This window comes from Oncorhynchus kisutch, linkage group LG14, assembly GCF_002021735.2.
Source record: "Oncorhynchus kisutch isolate 150728-3 linkage group LG14, Okis_V2, whole genome shotgun sequence".
NCBI classification, from domain to species: Eukaryota; Metazoa; Chordata; class Actinopteri; order Salmoniformes; family Salmonidae; genus Oncorhynchus; species Oncorhynchus kisutch.
In genome coordinates, this window is record NC_034187.2 from 70,105,401 (window position 1) to 70,126,558 (window position 21,158).

Here is a 21,158-nt window from a genome sequence, read left to right on the forward strand (position 1 = left end):
GAAGAAAATGGCAGAAAATATGCAGCCGAAGTCCGACGAGAGAGGATACAAATTCATTGCTTTAACTAACTATGATAAATGTTAAGAAAATGTTGAGCAAAGTATTAAAGTAATAACTTTTCAAATAAGTTACATTACACGTTATGTTGGCTGACAATTTGTTAGCTACACTATCCCTACGAACCACATAGCTTTACAGCAGTAGGTACTTTACTGGTACGTTAGCTAGTTACCTATGCATCGAACTTGCCAGGCAAGATATTAACTAACTACCCAACATTTATTGACTTGATTATTCACATCCTTCTTAGCTAAGTGGTATAGTTGTTGTGCGTTTCAAATGGACATTGTTAATTATGTATCTACTCAGATTTCAAAGCACCCGTTGAATATGGCCAGTGTCAGTAAACATTAGCAAATTATTTTTTAAAAGTGTGATATAAATTGTTGCCAGCAGGACAGATACCAACGCTCTGGATAACATGAAAACAGCCTAACCAGCATGAGTAAAATGGTCAGAGTTAAGTGTTCTATAATTTGTGTCCGGAAGTAGCTCGCCAACGTTAGTCAGTTAGCTTGGGTGCTTGACTGCCGTTGAACGCTCGGCTCAACCCTACTCCTCTGCCAGAGCGTCCAGTGTGCGCTCTGAATGCTCCGAGAGCGAAATGCTCTGGATTTACGAATGGACAAACTGACAACGCTCTGAATTTACGAATGGACAAACTGACAACGCTCTGAATTTACGAATGGACAAACTGACAACGCTCTGAATTTACGAATGGACAATCTGACAACGCTCTGAATTCACGAATGGACAATCTGACAACGCTCTGAATTTACGAATGGACAATCTGACAACGCTCTGGATTTACGAATGGACAACCTGACAAAGCTCTGGATTTACGAATGGACAATCTGACAAAGCTCTGGATTTACGAATGGACAATCTGACAAAGCTCTGGATTTACGAATGGACAATCTGACAACGCTCTGAATTTACAAACGCCCATAGCGCAGATTGAATTTACAAACACCTGAAATTAGAAAAAGTTTAGCTAGTAATTTGTTATGCTAACAAACTAGCAAGAGGTTGCATAGCAACAGCATCAACATCCAGTAGACAGGAGAAGCTCTAGTATGCTCAACTGAAAGGTTACCATTCGTTTACAGTATACTAAAATGAACTAATAGTATGTAGTATATACACTCATAAGTATGTAGTAGTCAGTATGGGTATTCAAACACAGCTTTAGTTTTTTTAGCCCATAGATTTTTTTTGTCACTCAAATATCACATGAATACAAATTAGACATGGCAAAATGTATAAAATGAGCTTTAAAACTGCTAAATGTTCTTTGCAACTGTCACGACTCCGACCGACGGTGGCTCCCCTCCCCGTTCGGGTGGCGCTCAGCGGTCGTCGTCGACCGGCCTACTAGCTGATTCTTTCCTCCCCCTCCTTATGTGTTTATTGAGTACACCTGTTTTGAGTTGGGTATAATTAGTGAGGCTTTATTAGTCAGCCGGCCCGCCTGGTTCTTTGTGCGGGATTGATTATTGTGACCTTCTGTTTTGTATGTAGAGGAGCGTGTTTGTTCCTGGTCGTATATTTTGGTTGTGAACACCCTGTGTTGAGTTTTTTGGACATTAAATAGCACAGCCTCGCACTCTCTGTTTCCTGCGTCTGACTCCACACCCACAACACCCGGAGCGTTACAGCACCCCATGACAAAATGTGTAGAATTGCAGGAAATGAGCTTTAAAACCTGTAGAATTAGACAAGAGGGGTGGGAACAGTTTGTGTCAGGAACAGTGCATGTGCCCATAGAAATAGACGTGGTGTGTGTGCACTCGTACAAAGTGGAAGGGGGGCCCTGAATGAAAAAGTTTGGGAACCCCTGGTCTAATATACATGAGATTATTATGGATAAGAGCGAGAATATTTTAATTTGTCAAGCATCTACCATCATCATCATCACCAGAATAAGACCCTCGATATTTATTGGAAAGGAACATCAAGCTCATCACCGTGCACTTTCACCACCCTGCAAAGTTCATCATAACTTATTTCATCTGTAGCCTAATAAACTTCATGGTTTCCCCAAGTCGTAGTGGGAGGACCACATACTATATCATCGCATGACTCCAAATTTACTCTGATATGTTGTTTATTATATAAATATTTGCGCATAAAGGCGTTTCCACCGCCATTTCCCACATAACAAATTTTACCGACACAAAAAGATACCACCATGTTGAACGAATAAATTATTTGTATTGCAGGCTAACATACAGCCACCTGCAAGCAATACAGGAACAGCTTGGAGTGAAAACGAAAAGGCTTAAGCAAGACGTTTCCACCAGATGGAATAGTACTTTAAATGATGGAGATCCTGCTGGAACAGAAACGAGTGCTTGGCGTGTACGCAGCAGACTAGGAGTTACCTGCTACAATCAGTACAAACCAGTGGATTCTCATTGAAAACATGAGCACACTCCATTGAACAACTCGAGAAATAAGCTCATCAACTGCGTCTGCAGCAGACATGATACCCTCTGTCATGGCATTGAAACGCCTGCTCAACAAAACTGCCGACAGACCGTGGGGTTAAAACTTACAGCCTCCCGGGTGGCGCAGTGGTTAAGGGCGCTGTACTGCAGCGCCAGCTGTGCCATCAGAGTCCCTGGGTTCGTGCCCAGGCTCTGTCGTAACCGGCAGCGACCGGGAGGTCCGTGGGACGACGCACAATTGGCCTAGCGTCGCCCGGGTTAGGGAAGGCTTGGTCGGTAGGGGTGTCCTTGTCTCATCGCGCACCAGCGACTCCTGTGGCGGGCTGGGCGCAGTGTGCGCTAACCAAGGTGGCCAGGTGCACGGTGTTTCCTCCGGCGCATTGGTGCGGCTGGCTTCCGGGTTGGATGCGCGCTGTGTTAAGAAGCAGTGCGGCTTGGTTGGGTTGTGTATCGGAGGACGCATGACTTTCAACCTTCGTCTCTCCCGAGCCCGTACGGGAGTTGTAGCGATGAGACAAGATAATAGCTACTACAACAATTGGATACCATGAAATTGGGGAGAAAAAGGGGTCAAATTCAACAACAAAAAAACTTACAAAAGTACACTAGAGAGAATTCCACCGAATCGCTTGTTCACAGTGTCTAGTAAAGTACTTTGCAAGTTAACCCCACGGTCTGTGTCGGCAGTTTTGTTGAGCAGGCGTTTCAATGCCATGACAGAGGGTATCATGTCTGCTGCAGACGCTAGGTACAAGGACCGCTACTTCGATGCAGACAAGAAACAGGGTTTACGTGAAATGTTACAGAGACAGCTGGACAAGATGGAAACGGACACAGTGACAGTGCGCACCGGGGAAGAGAGGCCACGGACAGATAGAGCTGAAACACTTCTTGACATGTATGATGAAATCCTGTTTGAGAATGAAACAACTGAACAACGAAACAGCACAGTAAGTGAAATAAATAGGTTTTGATTATGTTTTACTGGTAATGGGGCCATACATAAATGCCAACAAAATACATTTTTTGTGTGTGTGTGTGTGTGTGTGTGTGTGTGTGTGTGTGTGTGTGTGTGTGTGTGTGAGAGAGAGAGAGAAGAGTTGTATTTTTAATTTTCTGTTACTACATCGGCCAACATTTGCCAATGTTGATCTATGCCTAATGATAATTTGTAATGCAAGAATAACGCAATATGTTGTATCCCCCCAGCCCTTATTTGCAGATCCTAGGATACCTGACAGAACCTACCAGGAATGAAGATGCACTTGGATACTGGATAAGTAACAAGCACCGTTTCCCCATCCTAGCTAAAGCTGTGCACAAGTATCTTGGTGCTCCCTGTACTAGTGTGGACAGTTAGCACTTTTTCAGTGCAGCTTCACACATTGTAGACGAAAAAAGAAACACTCTCGTGACAAAGCTGAGCAGGTCCTCTTTGTGAAGAAAAACCTCCTCCAAATGTTAAAATTGTAAATGGGCAGTCATTTTGTAACCCAGCCATCTAATGGCACTGGAAAAAATTGACTAGGCCCAGTTGCTTTTCTGTTGTTCATTCATGGCTGGTATAATAAGTCAAGATTTTCATTTCATTTAAAACAAGCAGTTGTGTTTTTTTATTTGTTTATTTCCTAAATGAAAGATGAGATGTGTTGTAAATTTCTCTCATTTTACTTGTTGAGCACATTTGAAAAGTTGAAGCCATTTATAGCAGTTTATGACAGCCTAGAGACAGTTTATGACAGCCTAGAGACAGTTTATGACAGCCTAGAGACAGTTTATGACAGCCTAGAGACAGTTTATGACAGCCTAGAGACAGTTTATGACAGCCTAGAGACAGTTTATGACAGCCTAGAGACAGTTTATGACAGCCTAGAGACAGTTTATGACAGCCTAGAGACAGTTTATGACAGCCTAGAGACAGTACTTTTATCAAGCAGTTAAAGCTAAAATTATTAACTGCATTTTAGTTTCAACCAATATTTCTTTCAAAACATTTTGAAGTTTCTCCATCCAGTCAAGATTGGATAGTAAGAAGAGCCACCAACAACTTAACCATCTTTGTAATGCGGGGCAGCTAAAATATGTGTCTGTTGTGCAATAAAATACATTCATGGATATGTCATTTTTCTAATTTACAAGTTTTTAAACAATCTGTTCCTAACTGAACAAATGACACTTTGTTTCAACTTTTTAACTGCACTAGAACGCTTAAAAGGCTGCTAAAATGTCAAATAACGGTATCTGGGTTTTTTTGGCAAGGAAAATATCAGAATCGGCCAAAAATGTAATATCGGTGCATCCCTACTCCATATTAACTCCTCCTCCATTAAACAGTGCAGAAGAGAATCTCACGACAGTTTTGTTTCTTCTCGTTAAGACCAGTATGTAATGGACCTACTTTCAGGCGTTTATTTTACTCCTGCTACGTTAGGTTATGCATACACAGACGTGGGAATCAACTGCAGCCTGTGTGTTGAAACAGCTACTTGCAACAACAAATAAAACAGCCCGGCAGGAGTCTCACATAGCCTGCCTTCAAAATCAACATGTCATTGACATAGTGGGACTATAGATTCTTCAAATCAAAATATTTTATATACACAGTATATAAAAGTATACCAAACATCAGGAACACCTTCCTAATATGGAGTTGTACACCCCCCTTTTGCCCTCAGAACAACCTCAATTTGTTGGGCGTGGACACTACAACGTGTTGAAAGCGTTCCATAGGTATGCTGGCCCATTTTGACTCCAATGCTTCCCACAGTTGTGTCAAGTTGGCTGGATGTCCTTTGAATGATGGACCATTCTTGATACACACAGGAAACTGTTGAGTGTGAAAAAACCAGCAGCGTTGCAGTTCTTGGCACAAACCAGTGCGCCTGGCACCTACTACCAGATCCCGTTGAAAGGCACTTAAATATTTTGTCTTGCCCATTCACCATCTGTATGGCACACATACACAATCCATGTCTCAAGGCTTAAATATCCTTCTTTAACCTGTCTCCTCCCCTTCATCTACACTGATGTGAAGTGTATTTACCAGGTGACATCAATAAGGGATCATAGCTTTCACCTGGAGTCACCTGGTTAGTCTATGTCATGGAAAGAGCAGGTGTTCCTAATGTTTTATATTCTCAGCGTAGAGTAAGACTATAAAGATTAACACTAAAGTGGTGTTACTGCATGCAACTTCCCATCTCAATGCAACTTCCCATCTCATGCTGGCTATTTGGTATGGTGAAAGGTACCTTAACTGGTTTTCCCAGAGCCTGGTGGTGACAACAACTCCAGGAACTTCAGCTACAGATAACCCTTTTCCCCTATGCTAATTTGATTTGATTTGATTTGTCCAGACATGCTCTACACAGGACAACACCTATCCAATTCTAGCCTGTTGAAGTCCAGAGTGTTACATAATGGCTGACAAACAGACAAGGTACACTGTAATACGTACAGTAGGTGCAACCAGGAAACAAGATAGATACAGAGCTCTTGAAGTTAGATTCATAGATTGTGACTATTTGTCTGAGGAGGTTGAAATAACAGCATATTTAAACCAATACCAATACCAATATCATAATATCATACTCCCTCTGAACAAGAATATGTAAAAAAATATATATATATCATGCAGCTAATATATATGGCGACAGGTGGTTAGTGGTTAGAGCTTTGGGTCAGTAACCGGAAGGTTGCTGGATTGAATCCCCGAGCTGACAAGGTAAAAATCTGTCATTCTGCCCCTGAGCAAGGCAGTTAACCCCCTGTTCCCCGGGCGCCGAAGACGTGGATGTTGATTAAGGCCGCCACCCGCACCTCTCTGATTCAGAGGGGTTGGGTTAAATGCGGAAGACACATTTCAGTTGAATACATTTAGTTGGACAACTGACTAGGTCTCCCCCTTTCCCTTATATAACATACATGTATATGGCAATTATTAGACACCCCTATATAAAGCAACCTAAAAACACTCCTATATAAAGCAACCTAAAGTCGTATGGGTGGTCATGAGGATTGAACCCACTATCCTGCCATTTATTTTATTATTTAAGAACAAGTGATAGGCAACAATAGAGATAAAAACAAATAAAAACCAAAAACGGTGTGCAGGTGTGGTTGGAAGCCCATGGGCTTATAGGATAACCACACCACAAAAAAACGGTATACAATACATGCTCTCCCAACTGAGTTACAGTAAATCTAATGCTCTCCCAACTGAGTTACAGTAAATCTAATGCTCTCCCAACTGAGTTACAGTAAATCTAATGCTCTCCCAACTGAGTTACAGTAAATCTAATGCTCTCCCAACTGAGTTACAGTAAATCTAATGCTCTCCCAACTGAGTTACAGTAAATCTAATGCTCTCCCAACTGAGTTACAGTAAATCTAATGCTCTCCCAACTGAGTTACAGTAAATCTAATGCTCTCCCAACTGAGTTACAGTAAATCTAATGCTCTCCCAACTGAGTTACAGTAAATCTAATGCTCTCCCAACTGAGTTACAGTAAATCTAATGCTCTACCAACTGAGTTACAGTAAATCTAATGCTCTACCAACTGAGTTACAGTAAATCTAATGCTCTACCAACTGAGTTACAGTAAATCTAATGCTCTCCCAACTGAGTTACAGTAAATCTAATGCTCTCCCAACTGAGTTACAGTAAATCTAATGCTCTCCCAACTGAGTTACAGTAAATCTAATGCTCTCCCAACTGAGTTACAGTAAATCTAATGCTCTCCCAACTGAGTTACAGTAAATCTAATGCTCTACCAACTGAGTTACAGTAAATCTAATGCTCTACCAACTGAGTTACAGTAAATCTAATGCTCTACCAACTGAGTTACAGTAAATCTAATGCTCTCCCAACTGAGTTACAGTAAATCTAATGCTCTCCCAACTGAGTTACAGAAAATCTAATGCTCTCCCAACTGAGTTACAGTAAATCTAATGCTCTCCCAACTGAGTTACAGTAAATCTAATGCTCTACCAACTGAGTTACAGTAAATCTAATGCTCTCCCAACTGAGTTACAGTAAATCTAATGCTCTACCAACTGAGTTACAGTAAATCTAATGCTCTACCAACTGAGTTACAGTAAATCTAATGCTCTCCCAACTGAGTTACAGTAAATCTAATGCTCTCCCAACTGAGTTACAGTAAATCTAATGCTCTCCCAACTGAGTTACAGTAAATCTAATGCTCTCCCAACTGAGTTACAGTAAATCTAATGCTCTACCAACTGAGTTACAGTAAATCTAATGCTCTCCCAACTGAGTTACAGTAAATCTAATGCTCTACCAACTGAGTTACAGTAAATCTAATGCTCTCCCAACTGAGTTACAGTAAATCTAATGCTCTACCAACTGAGTTACAGTAAATCTAATGCTCTCCCAACTGAGTTACAGTAAATCTAATGCTCTCCCAACTGAGTTACAGTAAATCTAATGCTCTCCCAACTGAGTTACAGTAAATCTAATGCTCTCCCAACTGAGTTACAGTAAATCTAATGCTCTCCCAACTGAGTTACAGTAAATCTAATGCTCTCCCAACTGAGTTACAGTAAATCTAATGCTCTACCAACTGAGTTACAGTAAATCTAATGCTCTCCCAACTGAGTTACAGTAAATCTAATGCTCTACCAACTGAGTTACAGTAAATCTAATGCTCTACCAACTGAGTTACAGTAAATCTAATGCTCTCCCAACTGAGTTACAGTAAATCTAATGCTCTCCCAACTGAGTTACAGTAAATCTAATGCTCTCCCAACTGAGTTACAGTAAATCTAATGCTCTCCCAACTGAGTTACAGTAAATCTAATGCTCTCCCAACTGAGTTACAGTAAATCTAATGCTCTACCAACTGAGTTACAGTAAATCTAATGCTCTCCCAACTGAGTTACAGTAAATCTAATGCTCTCCCAACTGAGTTACAGTAAATCTAATGCTCTACCAACTGAGTTACAGTAAATCTAATGCTCTACCAACTGAGTTACAGTAAATCTAATGCTCTACCAACTGAGTTACAGTAAATCTAATGCTCTACCAACTGAGTTACAGTAAATCTAATGCTCTCCCAACTGAGTTACAGTAAATCTAATGCTCTCCCAACTGAGTTACAGTAAATCTAATGCTCTACCAACTGAGTTACAGTAAATCTAATGCTCTACCAACTGAGTTACAGTAAATCTAATGCTCTACCAACTGAGTTACAGTAAATCTTAAGACCAGAAGAGAAATGCAACCGAGGTCAGGTTATTAGAAAACCAAGCCCACGGGTCACTAAATAAACACAAATGTTGACTTCCATCCTCAGTTGACATAGCAGGAGACAGCTGGCAAAGCTGTGAGTGGTAAGGCGGGAAAGAGATTAGTAAAATCCATATTTAATTTCTTAAAATCAGTCCTCAGAGTATGCTGCCCTGGTGCTCCCCGTGACAATGTTCCATGACAGATCCATGTCAAACCTGGCAGACATCACACTCAGGTGCATGGAAATAGATTATATCTCCATGCTCAGATGTCTGTGTGAAAACTGTCATCTTCACATCCTATCTATTCCTCTAAACCATGGACAGTTGACAATGCTCAACACAAAAATAATTATGGTTATCCTATCTCACTAACAATTGCACATTCAACTGAATTACAAAGCAAAACCAGTATCTTGCAAATCATCCATTCATCACTAAATGAACAGTGACCCACCTGTGTGGAAAGATGGTGACAGCACGTCTCATCTCAACCGCATCCAAACAGATCTGGCTCAGTCATTTCCAAACACTACAAGGGAGCCTTTCTGCCAACCAAACCAGCCACAGTGCATGTGTGTTGTCTGAGAGGAGAAGTCCGTCCTCAGTCCCTAGCTGGCTGCTGCCTTAATGTTGTTCTACTACTGCCAAGTCCTGTCACCCAAGCTTCTGAGAGAGCTACCTGGGTTGGAGAAACTGTTTATGGGAGGGAGGGAATGGAAAGGAGGGGATACTGGAGAGGAGGGGGCAAAACCTCCCACTTCTCTCATTACAAAAGGGGCATGAGAGAAGAAAAGCTGCCAGTATCTGAATGGTTTATCATCAACAATACTCAGGTATCACCAGACACAACAAAGAAAACCAGCTGGGCCCTGTAGATAGTTTCTTGTTTGGAGGTGCCTCCCTAGCTACTCAGTGTGAAGAGAGGGCCTATACCTATTGTACAGTTCTGTAGTACACAGCACAGGTAGCATCATACTTGGGGAGGCCAGCCTCACAGTAATGGATAGAATTAAATGGTTTCAAACACATTGTTTCCATGTGTTTGATACCAGTCCATTCCAAACAGTATTATGAGCCGTCTTCCCCTCAGCAGCCTCCTGTGGTACAGGTAGACGGACGGCTCAAACATGAGTGAAATAGCTGAAAAACATCTCAGCCCTGAGTACCAGAGAACATGAATCAAGGTTGAGCTCAGATAGGGACAATGCAAAATGCACTCTCTCCTCTCAGACTTTCACACTCTGTTGAGGCAGAATCCTCCTGCTGAAGGGCAGGCTCCATAGAAGGAGCTGGACTGGCTGAGTTTGTGTTGTGATGCAGTAACATAACTACAGCTTTGGCCATCTTATGAGCAGGCAGCAGCAGTGTGAAGGGGTGGAGAGAGGGAAAAGCGAGCACATCGAGAGAGAGAGAGAGAGAGAGAGGAAAGGAGAAAAGATGGTGAAACTGAGGCTCGTCCTGAAAGGGCTCCTTCACTGTGACCTAGTCTATTATTAGCAGGCGTTGTGCATTATTGAGAGGTCCTTTAAATATCATTAGAGGAGCACCCAGCCAGGAAGGCAGCCCAGGGATCAGGCAGAGCCTCTGCTCTGTAGAGACGCCTGCTAACTTGTCATATGCAGAGGAAAGGAGAAAGCAATGTCATTTATCACGTGCACACAATGTGGAATAAACAAAACACACCAACACAATTGTGAAGAGGGCACAGCAACGCCTCTTCCCCCCCAGGAGGCTGAAAATATTTGGCATGGGCCCTCAGATCCTCAAAAAGTTCTACAGCTGCACCATAGAGAGCATGTAGACGGACTGAATCAAGGCTTGGTATGGCAACTGCTCGGCATCTGGGGAGTGCGTACGGCCCAGTACATCACTGGGGCTAAGCTCCCTGTCATCCAGGACTTCAATACCACACGGTGTCAGAGGAAGGCCCTAAAAATTGTCAAAGAATCCAGCCACCCTAGTCATAGACTGTTCTCTCTGCTACGAAAAGGGCAAGCGGTGGCGGAGAACCAAGTCTGGGACCAAGAGGCTCCTGAACAGCTTCTACCCCAAAACCATAAGACTGCTAAACAGTTAATCAAATGGCTACCTGGATTTTCTGCTTTTCACCCCCTAGCTACATGTACATAGCACTTCAATCAATCACCTACCCAAACCTACATGTACATATTACCGCAATCAATCACCCCAACTACCTCATACCCCAGTACACTGACTTGGAACTGGTACTCCTTGTATATAGCCTATATATAGCCTCGTTATTGTTATTTTGTTATGTAACTATTTTCTTACCTGGTTTGATTCCAGGCTGTATCACAACCGGCCGTGATTGGGAGTCCCATAGGGCAGCGCACAATTGGCCCAGCGTCGTCCGGGTTTGGCCGGTGTAGGCCGTCATTGTAAATAAGAATTTGTTCTTAACTGACTTGCCTAGTTAAATAAAGGCTCAATTTAAAAAAAAAATTGGTGCCTGTGACCAATAAAATGTGATTTGATCTCTGTGGCAATGCCTCAACTCATGTTGAATTTGAATACTTGTTCATCTGTCAAACTCATCAAAACTGACTATGGTGTATAAACGTTTATCTGGACCTCGAAGCCAGTTCCACTGCTTTTTATTATTATCTCCCTCTAATCAGGGAGTGATTTAGACCTGGGAGACCAGGTGGGTGCAATTATGCATTTTCATCAGGTAGAACAGAAAACCAGCAGTAGTCTGGACATCGTAGGGTAAGATTTGAATACCCCTGGTCTATAACATGGTCTATAATAACTATACCTAGTTTTATAATAACTATTACAGACCAAGGTCTATAACTACTGTGTGACAATACCACTTGCAAACAGTACAAAGCATGACACTCAATGAAGCAGTTGCCATGGCAGACAGGACAGAGCAGGAGCATAGTGTAGCTGCCCTCTGCATTAGAACCAGGGCTATTATTAAACCTCAGTGGCATCATACTGCATGCATGTTATCTGATATCGATTTAGATATTGAATGTGCTCGAGCTCCAACAATGTGGCTGCCTGGCCGGAGTCAGATCTGCTCTCTCTCAGCCGTCACTGTGACATGAACAGTAAACAAAATGATTTTTTTTTTGCCTGACTTTAATCCAATATTCTATTGTGGTTGAACAACATCCCATATAAGGCCTACTGAGCCTAGAGTGGACTAGAATGACGTCACACAACTTCACAAGAGAAAGCCGACAAGGATAAAAGAAGACTGTTGAGAAGAACTCAGACCACACTGCACAAATAGACTGTGTAATTCAAGACACACAGTGTCCTGTACTTGGAAGCTCTGTCGGGATCTCAGTGAGGAGGGTGGGGTTATCTGTGGTGCACCACCATATCTTTGTTAATGACAAAGCTGGGATTCACACTGAAGTGTGTGTTATGATGTCAGGATGACACGCACAACAACACTGACCTGATACTGTCATAATTATGATTCTTATAATAATTATAATATTGTAATCATCTGGACGACATGCCTGTAATATCTGATGTCGTTCCACATCAAACAAGTAGTCAAATATTCCAAATATAGGCCTAGGGCTACTTTTCCTAAACTCACTGTCAATGTATGAATCTGATCAAATTATATAGTCACACCCTTAAATCAAAGGAATTAGGCCTTGTCTGAAGCAAACTACCAAAGACAACATAAGATAGCCAAAACTGAAATGTAGAATTGTTTTTAAGAGCTGTGTTTCACCCATTTAAGGTGATTTCACAAGCCTCGGCATGGAGCAGTCAGCCAGAAAGTTTTAATCAGCAGTTGTAAGCTGCAATAAGAACCACAGAGCCGGAGGGACAAGTTGTGTGTGAGTGCAGTCCAGTGATCTTTGGGGTTATGAAAGGAAGAACATTTCAACTTTAGTACTCTATGCTAATGCTCCAATGTAACCTTTCTGTCTTGTGTCGTAGTTTGCTTCATTCAGGGGTGTTGACGCAATATAGACAGTCTGCAACTAATAAGAACAAGGGTCTGTGGTTCCCCGTCTCTCTGCTGTGTTTTGAGACCGACTGCTGAGCCAGTGGGAGTGTTTAGTGATCAATACCATTAATGGGAAGTAAAGGTTTCTCTTCATGACTAGCGTCCACACAGTCACGAGCTGAAACCAGGTCGGACCAGATTAGCGCTCAGGAGAGTGTCTGAAAGGGTGTTTGTAGGTGTGTAGGTGTGTGTGTATCTACATGGTCAACATCTTGTATCTAACCTGAATCATCTAAAAATGAATGAATTATAAAAACATCCAGACAGACTCACCAAAAAGGCCTTAAAAGCTTCATACAGTAACCTCTGCAGATGACTGCATGCAACAGCAGTTGTTCCAAAGATGTTGTGCGCCTCGTCCTTTTGGAAAAGAGGAGCAGCTATCTTCTTGGCACCTGCAAAAGACAAATTATCCACAGTGGCAAGGTTAGCTAACACACATTTCAGGAAAGCAAAGTGAAAAGCAAAGAGCACCTGGTGCACCACCACCCTTGGGGCACTTGGGTAATCCTCATAAGAGATAAACATACCACAGGCCCTCTCTACCCTTCTGGTTTGCATCTCACTCAGCAAAGAGCGATTTACATCAGATTTGAATATCAACCACTTCCCTGACATGAACCTGGTCTCTGCAGTAAATACAGAGACACATGATATCAACTCACATTCAGTTACGCTGAAGAGTAAAAGCTAGCGATACCACTGTATTTCGACAAACTGGTCGACAAAACACACTTGGTTGCTATTACTGTATTATTAACTATGAACATGGCTATGTACTTTGCTAATAAATTGCTTCAAACCTCCTGACACATGCATCATGCTAAATTGATTGATTGCATAACATAATTTCAACCAAAATAATGGCCAGCAAACCATTTTTTCTGGTGCATCTTTGTATTAATTTCAAGCCAAAACATTACTCTCCATTTCAAATTATATTCTTAATGTATGAAAAAAACTTTTGCAAATTAAAGACATTGCCTTTACGTTTCACAGGCGCACCGGACCTGTACAGTTGAAATAGATGCTACGGTAGAAAAGAGTAACAGGTCTCGTGGAATAATGAACAAGTGCTTTTGAAATAATTACATCAAAAGGTTAACATGACAATTTGTAATTGCAACTGCCCAATTATGCAACCTACCCTCTAGTGCGACTGTCAAGAGCATCCATCGTCAACAGTTGCACGAGCACTCAAATGTGGGATCGCTGTGTTAAGCCCGCTGTCTATTCAATATTATCAACAAACTTGAGGTCGTCAGTTCATTCTAGTACAGTGTAGTAATAATACTACTACATATGGAAACGCGTTTATTATAGCCTACCACGGAACTCGCAGGCATTTCGATGTTGCTTTTTACACAAGTGCATAACATAGCTGACGGTTAGTCGAGCGAAACCTTCTGATGCAGCAAGCAAACTGAGATGCTTAGTAACTTGAGCTGGTAAATTATAATAATGTCATCTGTTAAAACATGCACTATGCTTACCCAGTTATCGGTTTCTCTTTCCTTCGTTCGTTACTGTTGTGATATAATGTTTACGTCCACTCGAAAGGTATTTTTGTATTGGTGCATCGACTGGATCCTCTGGGACGTCTTGCAGTCAAGCCACAGCTTTAAAGGAATATCTGTCGGAAATAAGCCTACAGCCAGCTTCCGCTGACGGGATGAGTGATTTGCATAAAGGGCTGGGGTTTTCGATTTAAAGGAGAAAATAAAAACATAGTGGGCGTTATCGCACGTTATTTGCATATGCATGAATGTACTCTGTACTCTGTACTTGCATTAACAGTCTAAATACTATAACATTCTTAATAACACTTTTAGTAATTTGTTATGAACATCATTTTTTTTACCCCTATTTTACCAGGTAAATTGACCGAGACACATTCTCATTTATGGCAATGAACTGGGGAATGGTTACAGGGGAGAAGATGATTAGGTGGCCATGATGGTACGATGGCCAGATTGGGAATTTAGCCAGAACAACAGGTTAACAGCCCTAGTCTTTAGTGACCACAGAGAGTCTGAACACCTGTTTATATTGACATCTAAAAGACTGCACTTTACACAGGGCAATGTCCCCAATCCATGCAATATTTTTTAAGACCAGAGGAAAGAGTGCCTCCTACTGGCCCTCCAACACCACTTCTAGCAGCATCTGGTCTCCCTTCCAGGTACAACACTGCTTAGCTTCAAGGGCAATCCAGCAGTGAGATGCAGGGTAGTATGCTGCTGTTTATTCATTCTGAAATTATTTGAATAATTAATAAACATTATTTCAAAAAACCTGCGGTGTTTCTATGTCAAACAGTTTCTATTATATTTCAGTCTTCTGTGATGTATATAAAGTGTAATATTGGGATGCAAACTCAAAATGTAATACATTGCAACTCTATATCTGACATGGTACAGGTGTCTTCATTTTTCTAAGTCCATAACCATGTGTGTGAGGTGTACACTTTTGTTTCAAATAGATTGTTTTAAGACTACCAAGAAATTCTCTGTGTGACCCTGATTTAGCCCACTGAAGTAAAAGGTTTGTAAATATCTGTCTTATGTAACCATACTAAACGTAACATATCATACTAATTTGAGTGTTTACATTTACTATGTTACATCTAGTCTATGAGACCAGGCTGGTATTCTGTACTAATGACCATACACATAGTTCTTCTTTACTGAGAGCAATATACAACACAGCGAACTTAGCAAAACGAGAAATGTGTGTTAAGTGCATGGGGGTGGCACTTCCGCTATTGTTTCATCCATAGTAGAGCAGCAGGTCCCAGTCATGCCAAGGATCAATAGCGGTCAGCATGGAATGCTGGGTTGTATTTTTCTAGTGGCGCAAACATAAACTAGGTCAATTAGTTGTTACAATAGCCTGCTACTAATGACACAAAAGCCTAATTATGGAATTGTGTTGCAAAATACTTCATATGTTATGCACCGGGCTCCACTGGGCTCTAAATCATTTGTACAATATCTTTTTGATTTTCAAAAATCCTGTCTTGGGGTGAAGGACCTAGTCCTACCACAGGCCTACTACACAGGGGGTGAAGACGAGGTGGAGGTGCTCTTTGTGTAATGAAATTGAAAATGTTATGGTCGAGAATCAAATAGTGTAACCTGGAGGTGAAAGGGGAAGGGGAAGGGGGAAATAAAATAAAATAACACACACACACACACACACACACACACACACACACACACACACACACACACACACACACACACACACACACACACACCAGAGAGTGTGAGGACAGGAAGGCCACAGCGCTCCTGGAGACCCTTGATTGGCTGTTTTACAGAATCCTATTGTTCCTCTCTGTCAAGTAGACAACTATCTCCAGTGTCCATTTCTTCTCAGTCACTTTCACACCCAGCGGAACAATAAAGCTGCCCACTGAGAAGACAAGAGCCAAACAGGAAATTCTAACTATCTGCTTCTCTCTCCCTCTCTGCTTCTCTCTCTCTCTTCTTCTCTCTCTCTCTCTCTGCTTCTCTCTCTTTCTGCTTCTCTCTGTCTCTGCTTTTCTCTCTCTGCTTCTCTCTCTCTTTCTGCTTCGCTGCCTTTACGCTTCTCTCCCCTCAGTCTTTATCTCAGTTTGTCTGTCCGTCCGTCCGTCCGTCCGTTCAATTCAATTCAAGGGGCTTTATAGGCACGAGAAACATATATTAACATTGCCAAAGTAAGTAAAGTAGATAATATACAAAACTGAAATAAACAATCAAAATGAATAAAAATGAAATGGTATGTACAATGGTGTTTGTTCTTCACTGGTTGCCCTTTTCTTGTGGCAACAGGTCACAAATCTTGCTGCTGTGATATTTCACACTGTGGTATTTCACCCAGTAGATATGGGAGAATTTCAAAATTGGGTTGTTTTTTAATTCTATGTGGACCTGTGTAATGTGAGGGAAGTATGTGTCTCTAATATGGTCATACATTTGGCAGGAGGTTAGGAAGTGCAGCTCAATTTCCACCTCATTTTGTGGGCAGTGTGTACATCGACTGTTTTCTCTTGAGAGCCAGGTCTGCCTACGGCGGCCTTTCTCAATAGCAAGGCTATGCTCACTGAGTCTGTACATTGTCAAAGCTTTCCTTACGTTTGGGTCAGTCACAGTGGTCAGTTATTCTGCTACTGTGTACTCTCTGTTTAGGGCCAAATATCATTCTAGCATTCAAATAGCACACTGTTTTTTGTTAATTCTTTCCAATGTGTCAAGTAATCATCTTTTTGTTTTCTCATGATTTGCTTGGGTCTAATTGTGTTGCTGTAATGGGGCTCTGTGGGGTCTGTTTGTGTTTGTGAACAGAGCCCCAGGACCAGCTTGCTTCGGGGACTCTTCTCCAGGTTCATCTCTCTGTAGGTGATGGCTTTGTTATGGAAGGTTTGGAAATTGGATCGTCTCTTTTCTTCATTTCGATAATTAGCGGCTATCGGCCTAATTCTGCTCTGCATGCGTTATTTGGTGTTTTACGTTGTACATGGAGGATATTTTTGCAGAGTCTCAATTTGGTGTTTGTCCCATTTTGTGAATTCTTGGTTGGTGAGCGGAACCCAGACCTCACAACCATAAAGGGCAGTGGGTTCTATACATTTATTCTATAAGTATTTTTAGCCAGATCCTAATTGGTATGTCAAAATGTATGTTCCTTTTGATGGCATAGAATGCCCTTCTTGCCTTATCTCTCAGATCGTTCAAAGCTTAGAGTTGAAGTCGGAAGTTTACATACACTTAGGTTGCAGTCATTAAAACTTGTTTTTCAACCACTCCACAAATTTCTTGTTAACAAACTATAGTTTTGGCAAGTCGGTTAGGACATCTACTTTGTGCATGACACAAGTCATTTTTCCAACAATTGTTTACAGACAGATTATTTCACTTATAATTCACTGTATCACAGTTCCAGTGGGTTAGAAGTTTACATACACTAAGCTGAATGTGCCTTTAAACAGCTTGGAAAATTCCAGAAAATGATGTCATGGCTTTAGAATCTTCTGATAGGCTAATTGACATAATTTGAGTCAATTGGAAGTGTACCTGTGGATGTATTCCAAGGCAAATCAATCCCAGAACAACAGCAAAGGACCTTGTGAAGATGCTGGAGGAAACAGGTACAAAACTATTTAAATCCACAGTTAAACAAGTCCTATATCAACATAACCTGAAAGGCCGCACAGCAAGGAAGAAGCCACTGCTCCAAATCTGACAGAAAAAGCCAGGCTACGGTTTGCAACTGCACATGGGGATAAAGATCGTACTTTTTGGACAAATGTCCTCTGGTCTGATGAAACAAAAATATAAAATTTTGGCCATAACGACCATCGTTGTGTTTGGAGGAAAAAGGGGGTGGCTTGCAAGATGAAGAACACCATCCCGTCCGTGAATCACGAGGCTGGCAGCATCATGTTATAAAAAATAGATGGCTTCATGAGGAAGGAAAAGTATGTGGATATATTGAAGCAACATCTCAAGACATCAGTCAGGAAGCTAAAGCTTGGTCGCAAATGGGTCTTCCAAATGGACAATGACCCCAAGCATACTTCCAAAGTTGTGGCAAAATGGCTTAAGGACAACAAAGTCAAGGTATTGGAGTGGATATCACAAAGCCTTGACCACATTCCTATAGAATATTTGTGGGCAGAACTGAAAAAGTGTGTGCGATTAAGGAGGCCTACAAACCTGACTCAGTTACACCAGCTCTGTCAGGAGGAATGGGCCAAAATTCACCCAACGTATTGTGGGAAGCTTGTGGAAGGCTACCTGAAATGTTTGAACCAAGTTAAACAATTTAAAGGCAATGCTACCAAATACTAATTGAGTGTATGTAAACTTCTGACCCACTGGGAATGTGATGTAAGAAATAAAAGCTGAAATAAATCTCTACTAATATTCTGACATTTCACATTCTTAAAATAAAGTAGTGATCCTAACTGACCTAAAACAGAGATTTTTTACTAGGATTAAATGTCAGGAATTGTGAAAAACTGAGTTTAAATGTATTTTGCTGAGGTGTATGTAAACTTTTGACTTCAACTGTACCTATGGTGCTGATGTTTAGGCCAAGCTATGTATAGTTTTTTGTGTGATCTTGGGCAACGGTGTCTAGATGGAATTTGTATTTCTGGTCCTGGCGACTGGACCTTTTTTGGAACACCATTATCTTTTGTCTTACTGAGATTTACTGTCAGGGCCCAGGTCTAGTAAAATCTGTGCAGAAGATCTAGGTGCTGTTGTATGCGCTCCTTGGTTATTGACAGAAGCACCAGATCATCAGCAAACAGTATACATTTGACTTCAGATTCTAGTAGGGTGAGGCCAAGTGCTGCAGACTGTTCTAGTGCCCTCGCCAATTCGTTGAAATATATGTTGAAGAGGGTGGGGCTTAAGCTGCATCCCTGTCTCACCCCATGTCCATGTGGGAAGAAATGTGTTTTTGCCTATTTTAACCCCACACTTGTTGTTTGTGTACATGGATTTTATCATGTTGTATCTTTCCACCCAACACCACTTTCCATCAATTTGTATAGCAGACCCTCATGCCAAATTGAGTCTAAGGGTTTTTTGAAATCAACAAAGCATGAGAAGACTTTACCTTTGTTTTGGTTTGTCTGTTTGTATATTAGGGTGTGCAGGGTGAATACCTTGAATACCTTGGTACGACAGGTACGATCATTTGGTAAACATCCAATAAGACATTTGCTCAGTACATTGTTTTCACTGAGGAAATGTACGAGTCTGCTGTTAATGATAATGCGGAGGATTTTCCCAAGGTTGCTGTTCACGCATATACCACGGTAGTTAAATTTGTCTCCACTTTTGTGGATTGGGGTGGTTTTAGTTCCAAATATTGGGGAAGATGCCAGAGCTAAGGATGATGTTAAAGAGTTTCAGTTTAGCCCATTGGAATTTGTTGTCTGTATATTTTAACATTTCAATGAGGATACCATCAACACCACAGGGCTTTTTGGGTTGGAGGGTTTGTATTTTGTCCTGTAGTTCATTCAATGTAACTGGAGAATCCAGTGGGTTCTGGTAGTCTCTAATAGCTGATTCTAAGATTTATATTTGATCATGTATATGTTTTTGCTGTTTGTTCTTTGTTATAGAGCCAAAAAGATTAGAGAAGTGTTTTACCCATTAAATTACATTTTGGATAGATAATTCTTCGTGTTGTTGTTTGTTTAGTGTTTTCCAAGTGGTTAGAGGCTATGGATTCTTCAGTTACATTGAGCTGATTTCTGACGTGCTGTGAAGGCGTAGACTCAGGTTTATGTTTTTGTTTGGATAAGGTTTCTCAATTTCCTCTTAGGCTTTTGCATTCTTCATCAAACCATTTGTCATTGTTGTTCATTTTCTTTGGTTTTCTGGTTGGAATTTTTAGATTTGATAGGGAAGCCGAGAGGTCAAATATACTGTTAAGATCACACCTTCACTATTACAGTGAAATGTTTTGTCCAGGAAGTTGTCACGAAAGTGATTGAATTTGTTGTTGCCTAATAGTTTTTTTGGTAGGTTTGCAAGGTAGGTTTTCACTACATTCCTTCCATCTATAGGATTTCCTAATATTACTCAGTTCCTTTGGCTTTGATGCTTCAGGTTTGAGTATCGCTCTGCTCAAGTAAACTGTGATTTTGCTGTGATCTGATGGGGGTGTCATTGGGCTGACTGTGAACGCTCTGAGAGACTCTGGGTTGAGGTCAGTGATAAATTAGTCTACAGTACTACTGCCAAGAGATGAGCTGTAGGTGTACCTACCATAGGAGTCCCCTTGAAGCCTACCATTGACTATGTACATACCCAGTGTGCGACAGAGCTGCAGGACTTGTGACCCGTTTTTGTTGTTTATGTTGTCATAGTTGTGCCTAGGGGGGCATATGGGGGAGGAAATGCTGTCACATCCAGGCAGGTATTTGTCCCCCTGTGTGCTGAGGGTGTCGGGTTCTTGTCCGGTTCTGGCATTTAGGTCGCCACAGACTATTACATGTCCCTGGGCCTGGAAATGATTGATTTCCCCCTCCAGGATGGAGAAGCTGTCTTCATTGAAGTATGGGAATTCTAGTGGGGGGTTATAGGTAGCACACAGGAGGACTTTTTTCTCTGTTAAGCTCATTTCCTTTTGAATGTCTAGCCAAATGTAAAATGTTCCTGTTTTGATTCATTTAATGGAGTGAGTTAAGTCTGTTCTATACCAAATTAGCATACCCCCTGAGCCCCTTCCCTGTTTCACACCTAGTAGTTTGGTGGATGGGACTACCAGCTCTTTGTAACATAGAGGGCAACCAGTGGGTCCATCTCCTCTATACCATGTTTCTTGTCAGATGACAATGTCTGTATTTCCAATTAATTTTTCCTTTATTTAACTAGGC

The 21,158-nt window shown here is 41.4% G+C and overlaps 1 protein-coding gene across 2 annotated transcripts in view; it reads right to left on the reverse strand.

Moving 5' to 3' along the window:
• LOC109903420 (solute carrier family 45 member 4) overlaps nucleotides 1-14,386 on the reverse strand; it is an 80,133-nt gene extending 65,747 nt beyond the window's left edge. For both annotated transcript variants that reach the window (XR_002257038.2, XM_020500106.2), the window contains exons 1-2: nucleotides 14,263-14,386; nucleotides 13,043-13,164 (exon numbers count right to left, since the gene is read on the reverse strand). The gene's annotated coding sequence lies outside the window, so the exon portion shown is untranslated. The remainder of the gene's footprint in view (nucleotides 1-13,042; nucleotides 13,165-14,262) is intronic.
• Nucleotides 14,387-21,158: the final 6,772 nt, after the last annotated feature.